The sequence below is a fragment of the Zea mays genome, chromosome 7 (assembly GCF_902167145.1).
Source record: "Zea mays cultivar B73 chromosome 7, Zm-B73-REFERENCE-NAM-5.0, whole genome shotgun sequence".
Classification (NCBI taxonomy): domain Eukaryota; kingdom Viridiplantae; phylum Streptophyta; class Magnoliopsida; order Poales; family Poaceae; genus Zea; species Zea mays.
The window spans coordinates 181,037,161-181,048,858 of record NC_050102.1 but is presented as its reverse complement, the minus strand read 5'-3'; the positions used below and the strand labels follow the sequence as shown (position 1 = coordinate 181,048,858).

Sequence of the window (11,698 nt, the reverse complement as noted above, 5' to 3'; positions counted from 1 at the left end):
GTATCCCTATCCACTATACAATAACTAGTGTTTCCACCTATTGGTGTGGTAACTAAAAGTGCATCTTTCTGAAATATGGCTGTTTTCATCTCAAAATCGAGAAAAGTTTTTCAGGCCACAAGATTATGCAACAATGGCAGCTATTCACCTGGGCGAGAAGGTACGGGATCTCTCACTATTGGGACGAAGAGGCAAGCAACCATGACTTGTGCGCTAGCGAGGGAGAGGACGATCATCGGCCGCTTGTACAGCAGCCTCTGCGCCGGCGAGCAACTACAGTGAGTCCTGGCTAGTGGCCGCTTCGTCTTCGAGTTCCTTGCTGACGCCCGCGGTGCAGGTTCTCGAGATCGGGTGTGGTACGCTTACTTGATCTGGTGTATCTTGAGGCTGGGAGATTCCACTGTCTGATCTCAGGGACACGGTTATGCATGGTCTCATTTAGGCGAGCACCGTGTTCCTCCGTATTCGAGACAAGCTTGTTTGGACTGGGCTTGAGAGGCACGTGGGGAAGGCCGGGAAGCATATTTGTTAAGAATCATTTGCTACCGAGTGTCTAAAGACTTCTTAACTCATAAACACAGGAGATACAAAGATATTGGAGGGGCTGATATTATTATTTATGTGTTCAGTTCACTGGTTACAATAAATGATAGTGTCCTCCTCTATATATATAGTGCAAAGTTATGATTTCAGCTAGATGGGTTACATAGGGTTTCGGGGCTCAAACTGGTTTTTCAACAATATTAAATTCTGCTCAAGGTTCGGGGGCGGAGATGAGTGCACGTGCACGACGGCTTGCGAAATTGGGCTTTGGGTGGAGTATGTGGGGGAAGAACGCTCATGATAGCTTTTTGTTTAACCGCTATGAGATGTGGTTTGAATTCCGCAAGACAAAAGTTTAGATCTTGATGGTATACCCAGAGTCTTGTAAGCTGTGGCAACGATAACTCCGGTTGCCTTGCTTTTGCATTTCATAGAACACACACATTTCTATGCTGCTGTTTTCATCTCAAAATCGAGGGAAGTTTTCGGTTATGTGGTAATCATCATATTTTTTTTTCCTATGGTGCCATAAGACTTCCATGTGCATGTTGCCAATATATTTCGGTAGAAGCATTTACTTATATTGGTACCAAAAGAATGTGGGAATTATTTCTAGGTCGGAGTCGGACCACTGGTCTTATCGTTTCATGAGGTCTGGGAATTGGGATGGTGTTCCATCTGTTATTCAATTATCCGACAATATGCATTGCGTAAGCTTTTGGACTTATGCAGTAAGGGCTAGTTTAAAAATCATAAAATTGGAGGGGATTGGATGAGCTCAAATCTCCTTTTTATTTAATTTTGAATAAAAAAAATTTAGTCTCTCTAGTTCTTTCCGGTTTTTCGAATCCCAAACTAGACTAAGGGCAGATTTGGTGAACCGGGATCCCGGGAGGATCGGAGGGGATTGAGGGGGAAATTAGTTTATTTTCCCCTCAATCCCCTCCAATCCTCCCGGTATCCTCTTGTTACCAAATCAACCCTAAAGGATTCACGCTTTCCTTTGACAAATGCCGCGGTGCCCAACCTGCAAAGTTGCTTTACAAAGCTGCAAGGCTTCTTCAAAGTTACCAGCACGAATGCTATTTTGTCTTGTTTCCTTCTCCAGAATCGATTTACGGGTGAACTGAATCTAGTAGTAAGAGAAAAGACAGATATGCACGGTTTGGATGTCGATATTAGCGAGCACAGATTTGAATTGGGTTAATATCAAATCAGTCATGGTATTGAAATGAGATGTAATTCTAATTCTATTGTTTGGATGTCGCTAAATTGCAATTTGAAATTGTGTGGTTTAATTTCACGTAATACTGTATTGGCAGAGAGAGTTTCTAGTTATAGTCCAATTTTAGAGAATTGAGTCTCTAATTTCAAATCTTAATTCTGTGTACAACCACTCAATAGAATTTAGGAAAATTAATTTTAATTCCTAATTTTGTGCTTCATACAAACAGGCTGATGGAGAAAAGAGAGACTCTCTTGTCATTATTACTAGTGGCACGCCGCACGCAGGCATCATGATTCATGGGAGCTAGCAACCCTGGTGAGATGGACGGGAGGGACCTGTCTGTCCTTCCTGGCTGGCTGGCTGGGCATAATTTCGGCGGCCTTGGAATTTATGAGGATTCTGGTAGGGAGTGTATTCGTCAATTCGTGCCACTGCCGCTCTGGGCCCATCATCTTGTGTTTGGTTTGTGCATCTCCCGGTGCTCTCAAACACGAAGCTGCGAGTCACTGTTACCATGGATGATCGAGGCTTGTCGTCGTCGTCGCGGGTCCATTCATTGATCGCGGATTTAAAACCAAACAATCCTGGTAGTTGTTTGTAGTTTTGCTAGACAAGGATCCATCATCACTCGCTCACTCACTCATAGAGGCCGTCAGGCCTGTCGCCCAGTAGTAGCGACGGGCGACGGTGGAGATCGTGCGAGGCTGTACTACCTGTACGCCTCCATCGTCGCCTCGCACCATCAATCCTGTGCGGTGCCAGATCCTCCCCGGGTCTTGTCTTGTCGCAGGTGGAAGCCATGTCCGCCGCGGACGCAGCCGGCGGCAAGGAGGCGGCGCCGGCGTGCGACTCCTGCACGGGCATGCCGGCGGTGGTGTACTGCCGGGCCGACTCCGCGAGGCTGTGCCTGCCGTGCGACCGCCACGTGCACGGCGCCAACACCGTGTCCACTCGCCACGCCCGGGCGCCGCTCTGCGCCGGGTGCCGCGCAGCCGCTGCCGCTGCGGCCCGCCACGCGCGGCGGCTTCCTCTGCGCCAGCTGCCGCTTGGGGGAGGAGAAGGATGAGCGGGACGGCGGTGGCGCCGCCGACAGTAGTAGCGACGACGGTGGCGCGGTGGAAGGGTACGCCGGGTGCCCCTCGGTCGCCGATCTCGCGACCATCCTGGGCGCCGGCTCCGCGTGGGAGGAGCCCCAGACGCTCCGCTTGGAGAGCCGGAGCTCCGGCGGCGAGCTGGCTGACGAGGTCATCCGCCAGCTGGTGGAGCTCGCCAGGTCGGAGGCGGCGGCTCGCGCTGAGATGGAGCAGCTTACTCCATGGCCGTCGCCGGAGCTTGCTGCCATTACTGGACAGTACGCCGACTTCGGGGCTCTCGACGCTGACACCGCCTGGCATGATGATGCAGCAGCCATCGCGGCAGCAGTAGTGCCTTCCACTGAGGTTTGGTTCAGTGTCCAGCCACTTCTCTACGTACCTATCTAACTTAGTGTTGCTCACCCTGATTGAACCCACAATTAACATTGCAATTTTGTCGATACTGATTAAATTTGGTCACAGGAGGAGCAGCAAGCGTGGATCGCGGCCGGCTGCGACGTCGGCGCGTGCCGGACGGAGGAGAAGGCGCGCGAGAACGACGCTGCTCTGGCCGAGCCGTGTCTGTCCTCGTTCGTGGAGATGTCAGAGATCTGCCCCGCCAGCGTCGTCGTCACCCTCAGCCACGGCGGGGACGAGGGCGTCGACAGCAGCGGCAAGACAGCCCCGCGGCCGCAGCTGGCCGCGCCGACGCCGGCGAAGGGCGGCTACGACGTGGCCTACCCCGACCGCGGCACGGTGATCTCGCGCTACAAGGAGAAGCGGAAGAACAGGAGGTGAGGGATCGAGCCAGGCTCACTAGTACACATGCACCACCGTCGTCGTCCTCGCTCGTCGCCACGTACGGTACGGTACGCGCGTTCTGATGCCGCTCGCTTCTCGCGCGCAGGTTCGACAAGCAGATCCGGTACGAGTCGCGCAAGGCCCGCGCCGACGGCCGGATGCGGATCAAGGGGCGGTTCGCCAAGTCCGGCGAGGTCTGAGACGCGTGCGGGCGCTCACGCCATGCCAACGGCAACGAGCTGGTAGGGGGACCGTGCGTGTGTTTCACGTGGGTGGTTAGGTTTGGTATTTTGGTTGGTGTTGCAGCTCGCTGCTCGCACGTGTCGATGCGTACTAGTCTACGTTGATTAGAGACGGTTGTCTACTCTTTCCTCATTCGTTTAATAAAACACGGCTCCACCACCAATGCAAGTTTCACCCCGATCGATTGGAAGCGTGTGTTTACGTGGAGAACTCGCTAAGTTAGATGTCGTTTGGTAATGTAATAGATAACCGATATTGTTAAATTATATTTGTTTAGGTTTAATTATAATTAATAATATACTAGAAATAGATACCGGCTTATTCGAACTTGTTACTGCCGGTATTCGAGAGTGAATCATTACCATTATTATTTAAGTTGTATTTCGTGAATCAAACGACACATTAGTTTCTAGTCAAATTTGTTATTCATGCAACTCCATCATTAGGACCTCCAGTCGCTCATACGATAATCATTGCTAATCTGTACCGCTTTCTACTGTTTTTACATTATTTTTGTCTTTATAGATTACAGCTGCAACAGTTTAAACAATCGGCTTTAATACTTGCTATCTTTTTCACCAATACAGACATTGAAGTATATATATTTTTTGTTTCTCTTAACTTTAATGTAGGCAACAATGACCACGCACGTTGTTGTCATATACGAAAGTCTAACCTCGTTAGTACCAGAAAAGAAGTGCATATAAAACTTCTTTTCCAAATGATGTCATGGGCTAATTGAGATATGCAAACCTTAAACTCATCAACAGAACTCGCTTCCCCTAATCAGGTTGAATCTTTACCAATATTCTTCCAAGTAATTTTATTATCCTAGTCACTAAGTTTAGAAAAATCAGGAATTCAAAAATTGTGTGGATATGGCATCAAATCAAAATGAGCATGATAGGGCTTCGAGTAAGCACAAGTTGAAAGCTTCATGTGTGGCTTATATAATTAAGACAGCTAATGAACTAATATATACTCTAGTATATTTAAATGAGTTTGATTAGGTCTACATCTATGACTAAGCAAGAATGATAACCATATAAAAGATGGTGATAGTCAAATAATAAGCAAGTGCTCCACATATAAAGAGGAAGGTGAAATCAAAATACAAGGGCTTAAGTCAATGATATAACTAGAGTATTTTGTTTTATCAACCAAGACGCATACGCATTAGACTGGATGATCGGTTTTAGGATAGATGGTCGCACTATTAAGAGAAGCTTAATTAGATAATTCAATCATCTAGTATCGGCAGTTGGAATTATAGGCCTAGTGATATGATTAGAGAGCAAGAAAAAATGTTATTGAAAACACTTTGAAAAAATGATAAGTATGCTCTAATATGTTTGCCAAATATTTGCGAATTAGCATGCTTAAGAATAGATGAGAAGGTGCTCTCGATGAATTTTTTTTGTATGCACCAAACATGCCTGCACCGGATATATGTAACGGACATGAGGCAAGCTCACACACGCTACACATTTTTTAGCCAAGCATAATGAACTCTAGTGTACAATTGACTGTTGGGGCGAAGGCGAAGACGCTACCCTTCGCTCCAGCCTTCGTCAATCTCGCTGCACCAACGGAGGCAAAACGACCGGCGGGGTCCACCCTTCGTCCTCTATACTACGAGACGAAGGCATACGACGACGTCGCCCCGTCCCACGTCCTCACCCGACCTGGAGGCCCACGTGGGATTCGGCCCATTGTAACAGGCCCCGCGCGGAGAAGTGTGTTACGGGCTCGAATGACTTTTCTGTAATGACAGTCTGTAACCCTCCTTTATGGGAATATTTCGGGGATAGTCCAGGTGCCTGAGCGTACATGCGTCCTTACATCGAGACGTTGGGCACTCAGGCACATATAAATACCCCCGTACAGTGCCCTTGAGAGGCTGGATTAACAGAGCAATCGCCATCTTGAGTTAAAACCTTGTTTGCATTACTTTCACTCCCCCGTTGGATCGTCTTGCCCAGGAGAGCAAGTTCCAACATTTAGCGCCCACCGTTCGTGCTACGAACAAAACACCCGCGATGGTACCCAAGAGAGCTAGTTCGAAGGCAGCCCCATCCGTTGATGAAGCAGCGAAGGCGGCACTGCTAGCCGAGAAAAAGGGCAAGGCCCTTGTAGACACCACCCATCAAGAAGCCTGCGAAGACGATGTTGTCAGCAACAGACAGCGCAACGACCAATCTACTCCTGAGGGCAGCCTCCGCACCTGCAGCTCCGGAGGACAGCCACAACAACCACCCCCAGGCTTCGCTCCGCTAGAGGGCGAGGATGCCATAGAGGACGCCGAAGTCATCGGCATTTCAGCAGAAGAACAGCTACAGCTGCGGGCCCTCCGCATCAAGAATCGCAACCTCCAGAAGCAGAAAGAAATCCTCGAGGCCAAGCGCCAACGTGTTTCCGCGCAGGCCAAAGTGCGCCAGATGAAACGAGACGAGGAGCAGAGGGCTTAAGAACTCGAGCAAGAGATTGCGCTCATGCAGCGCGAAGGCCAACATGAACTGCAGCACGGCCCGCCCCTCCAACAGCGCGCCCCAATCGGAGACCTATTCATTCCTCAGCGCGGACCCGTCATCCCGCACGCCGCAACATTCCAAGGCATCAACTACCTTGATGAGCGGAGTCCCCTAGCGCCGCAACTGCAAGTGTCACCATGGCCCGCCAACTTCAGGGCAAGGACCTACCCCAAGTACAACGACAGCATCGACCCAGCACAGTACATCATGAGCTATCAAGTCGTTGTCGCATCATCCGGAGGGGACGACGACACGATGGCAAAGTCCTTCATCATCGCCCTCGAGGGTCCGGCCCTAACCTGGTACACCAGGTTGCCCCATTGTCCATCGACTCCTGGAGAAGTCTCCGGGACAAATTTCTGCTCAACTTCCAGGGGTACCGCCCAGACACCGACGCCTTGGCCGAACTGTCACTCTGCAAGCAGCTGGAGAAAGAAACCCTGCGGGAGTACTACCGCAAGTTCCTGACTCTCAAGTCACAACTGCCTTTGGTCGATGACCAAATCGCCATTCACTACGCCATCACTGGCCTTCAGGCTGGCGTCCTTTACAGTCACTGCATCAGGGACCCACCCAAGAACCTCCAAGAGCTCTATCAGCTGTTTGAAAAATATGCCAGATCTGAAGAGCTCCACCAGCGCAAGGTCCAGTCCCAAAGGAAACCCAAGGACCCTCTGCAGTCTAGCCGAACATGGACAAGACCTTCGCAGTCAGACTCCGGTCGGGACAGCCGCAGTCAGCAGCAGGTGCATAACATTGCCAACCAGCACCCCGCTGGTGAGGCCCCTCGCCATCAAGATTATCCCCCCAGGGTCGCGGCAATGGCACCCGTGGTCGGGGCCGAGGACGGGCGCAGCAACCGTGCAGATTTTACTGCATGTTTCACGGCGAAGACTGCACGCACCCAACGAGGGACTGCCCAGAAACGAAGGCCACCAGGGACAGGATGTCTCGGGCGCAACCAGCCGACAACCCAAGGGTTGTCGCGCACACATATCAACACCACCTCCCACAACCATACAACCACGGCCCCGCCCAGCATTGAGAGCACCTAGAGGGGGGTGAATAGGTGATCCTATGAAACTTGAAAACTTAAGCCACAAAACTTGGTTAATCGTTAGCACAATAATTGCTAAGTGGCTAGATAGGAATCCTCAACAAAATACAATAACCAACAAAGATCAATCACAGAGATGACACGGTGGTTATCCCGTGGTTCGGCCAAGACCAACGCTTGCCTACTCCACGTTGTGGCGTCCCAACGGACGAGGGTTGCAATCAACCCCTCTCAAGCGGTCCACAGACCCACTTGAATACCACGGTGTTTTGCTTTGCTTATCTTTATCCCACCTGCGAGGAATCTCCACAAATTGGAGTCTCTCGCCCTTACACTTAAAGTTCACAAAGAAGCACGGAGTAAGGGAGGGGAGCAACACACACAAATCCACAGCAAAATGCGCACACACACGGCCAAGAATCGAGCTCAAAAGACTATCTCAAAGTTCTCACTAGAACGGAGCTCGAATCACTGAGAATGACAAACGAATGCGCAAAGACTGAGTGTGGATGATCAAGGATGCTCTAAGGTTGCTTGGTGTCCTCCTCCATGCGCCTAGGGGTCCCTTTTATAGCCCCAAGGCAGCTAGGAGCCGTTGAAAGCAATTCTGGAAGGCTGATCTTGCCTTCTGTCATCGGGCGCACCGGACAGTCCGGTGCACACCGGACACTGTCCGGTGCCCGATCTCCTTCCCAAAATGGCACAGCCGACCATTGCAGATCTGGGAGCCGTTGGCGCACCGGACATGTCCGGTGCACACCGGACAGTCCGGTGCCCCCTTCCGACCGTTGGCCCGGCCACGTGTCGCGCACAGATTCCGCGGCCGACCGTTGGCCCGGCCGACCGTTGGCTCACCGGACAGTCCGGTGCACACCGGACAGTCCGGTGAATTTTAGTCGTACGTCGTCGGTGAATTCCCGAGAGCGGCCAGTTCGCTCGAGCCAGCCTGGCGCACCGGACACTGTCCGGTGCACCACCGGACAGTCCGGTGTGCCAGTCAGAGCTGAGTCTTGGCTGTACACAGCCAAGCCTTTTTCACCTCTTTTCTTTTCTTCTTCTTTCTGTTTCTAACACTTAGACAAGTATATTAGTACACAAAACCAATGTACTAAGGCTTAGAAACATACCTTTACTCTTGATTTGCACTTTGTTCATCCAGGGGCATAGATTTACATTTAAGCACTTGTGTTGGCACTCAATCACCAAAATACTTAGAAATGGCCCAAGGGCACATTTCCCTTTCAATCTCCCCCTTTTTGGTGATTTATGCCAACACAACATAAAGCAACTAGAACAAGTGCAATATCACTTCAAATAAAAACTCAAATTTATTTTGATTCAATTTGGCATATATGGATCATCCTTTGCCACCACTTGGTTTGTTTTTGCAAATCAAACTCAAAATCCTATCTCTAAGTCAAATCCACTTGTAGAGACATAAAGAGAGGTTTTCCAAAGAAAATTGATTCAATATTCCAAAAACTCCCCCTTTTTCCCATAATCAACACTTCTCCCCACAAGAAGCCAACTTTTGACAAGAGAGCCAATAAGAGAGTTTTGTCAAAACAAAAAGCTCTATTCTACTATTTTCAAAATCTCTCAGATGGTAGCTGATCCATTTATCGCTTTGGCCTTTATTTTCTCCCCCTTTGGCATCAAGCACCAAAACGGGATCAATCTTGGCCCTTTAACCCCATTGCCTCACCAAAATCTTCAATTAAGAGCAAATAGGCAATAAGAGTTTAAAGATGAACTTGGAAAAGTTACTCTTTTCATCGGAGTGCAGTGGAAGTCTTGCATGGTCCAAGTCCACCTTTTTCCCTTTCAATTCTCCTTGGAGACTAAAACAACCAAACTCAAGTACATGGTTAGTCTCAAAGGGTCAAGTTGTAGCACAACTCCCCCTAAATATGTGCATCATTTGCAAACAGGACTTGTGAGGTCCAGGGAGTGTTTGTACAACTTGAGCACCACAATAAGCAACAAAATGCAGAATGAACATGATCAAAAGCATAAACACATGTATGCTATAAATCAATCCAGGTTCCGCGAATCTAAGATATTGAGCTCACTACGCAGCCTGCAAAAGGTCTTCTCATCTAGAGGCTTGGTAAAGATATCGGCTAGCTGGTTCTCGGTGCTAACATGAAACACTTCGATATCCCCCTTTTGCTGGTGGTCTCTCAAAAAGTGATGCCGGATGTCAATGTGCTTTGTGCGGCTGTGTTCAACAGGATTTTCCGCCATGCGAATAGCACTCTCATTGTCACATAGGAGTGGGACTTTGCTCAGATTGTAGCCAAAGTCCCGAAGGGTTTGCCTCATCCAAAGTAGCTGCGCGCAACACTGTCCTGCGGCAACATACTCGGCCTCAGCGGTGGATAGGGCAACGGAGGTTTGTTTCTTAGAGTTCCACGACACCAGGGACCTTCCTAAGAATTGGCACGTCCCTGATGTACTCTTCCTATCGACCTTACATCCAGCATAGTCGGAATCTGAGTCCAACCAAGTCAAAGGTAGACCCCTTTGGATACTAGAGCCCGAAGCAAGGCGTAGCAACCAAATATCTAAGAATTCGCTTCACCGCCACTAAGTGACACTCCTTAGGATCGGATTGAAATCTAGCACACATGCATACGCTAAGCATAATATCCGGTCTACTAGCACATAAATAAAGTAGAGACCCTATCATTGACCGGTATGCTTTTTGATCAACGGACTTACCTCCTTTGTTGAGGTCGGTGTGTCCGTCGGTCCCCATCGGAGTCTTTGCGGGCTTGGCGTCCTTCATCCCAAACCGCTTTAGTAGATCTTGCGTGTACTTCGTTTGGGAGATGAAGGTGCCGTCTTTGAGTTGCTTCACTTGGAACCCAAGGAAGTAGTTCAACTCGCCCATCATCGACATCTCGAATTTCTGCGTCATCACCCCGCTAAACTCTTCACAAGACTTTTGGTTAGTAGAACCAAATATTATGTCATCGACATAAATTTGGCACACAAACAAATCACCATCACATGTCTTAGTAAAAAGAGTTGGATCGGCTTTCCCAACCTTGAAAGCATTAACAATTAGAAAGTCTCTAAGGCATTCATACCATGCTCTTGGGGCTTGCTTAAGTCCATAGAGCGCCTTAGAGAGCTTACACACGTGGTCGGGGTACCGTTCATCCTCGAAGCCAGGGGGTTGCTCCACGTACACCTCCTCCTTGATTGGCCCGTTGAGGAAAGCGCTCTTCACATCCATTTGGAACAACCTGAAAGAGTGGTGAGCGGCATATGCTAGCAAGATACGAATTGATTCTAGCCTAGCCACAGGAGCAAACGTCTCCTCAAAGTCCAAACCTGCGACTTGGGCATAACCTTTTGCCACAAGTCGAGCCTTGTTCCTCGTCACCACCCCGTGCTCGTCCTGTTTGTTGCGGAATACCCACTTGGTTCCCACAACGTTTTGCTTGGGACGAGGCACCAGTGTCCAAACTTCATTTCGCTTGAAGTTGTTGAGTTCCTCCTGCATGGCTAACACCCAGTCTGGATCTAGCAAGGCCTCTTCTACCCTGAAAGGCTCAATAGAAGAGACAAAGGAGTAATGCTCACAAAAATTAACTAATCGAGATCGAGTAGTTACTCCCTTGCTAATATCACCCAGAATTTGGTCGACGGGATGATCCCTTTGAATCATCGCTCGAACTTGGGTTGGAGGTGCCGGTTGTGCTTCTTCCTCCATCACATGATCATCTTGTGCTCCCCCTTGATCACACTCCTCTTGATGAACCTGTTCATCGTTTTGAGTTGGGGGATGCATCATTGTTGAGGAAGAAGGTTGATCTTGCTCCAATTGTTCCTGTGGTCGCACATCACCAGTCGCCATGGTGCGCATAGCGGCCGTTGGAACGTCTTCTTCATCTACATCATCAAGATCAACAACTTGCTCTCTTGGAGAGCCATTAGTCTCATCAAATACAACGTCGCTAGAGACTTCAACCAAACCCGATGATTTGTTGAAGACTCTATACGCCTTTGTATTTGAGTCATAACCTAACAAAAACCCTTCTACAGCTTTGGGAGCAAACTTAGAATTTCTACCCTTCTTTACTAGAATGTAGCACTTGCTTCCAAATACACGAAAGTAAGATACATTGGGTTTGTTACCGGTTAGTAGCTCATACGAAGTCTTCTTGAGGAGGCGATGAAGGTAGACCCTGTTGATGGCGTGGCAAGCCGT

At 49.2% G+C, this 11,698-nt stretch overlaps 1 pseudogene across 1 annotated transcript; it reads left to right on the top strand.

Moving 5' to 3' along the window:
- Positions 1–1,988: 1,988 nt before the first annotated feature.
- On the top strand, positions 1,989–4,317 carry LOC109940981 (zinc finger protein CONSTANS-LIKE pseudogene; annotated as a pseudogene). The gene is made up of 3 exons (NR_157363.1): positions 1,989–3,210; positions 3,328–3,638; positions 3,752–4,317. The product of NR_157363.1 is annotated as a zinc finger protein CONSTANS-LIKE pseudogene (transcript).
- Positions 4,318–11,698: the final 7,381 nt, after the last annotated feature.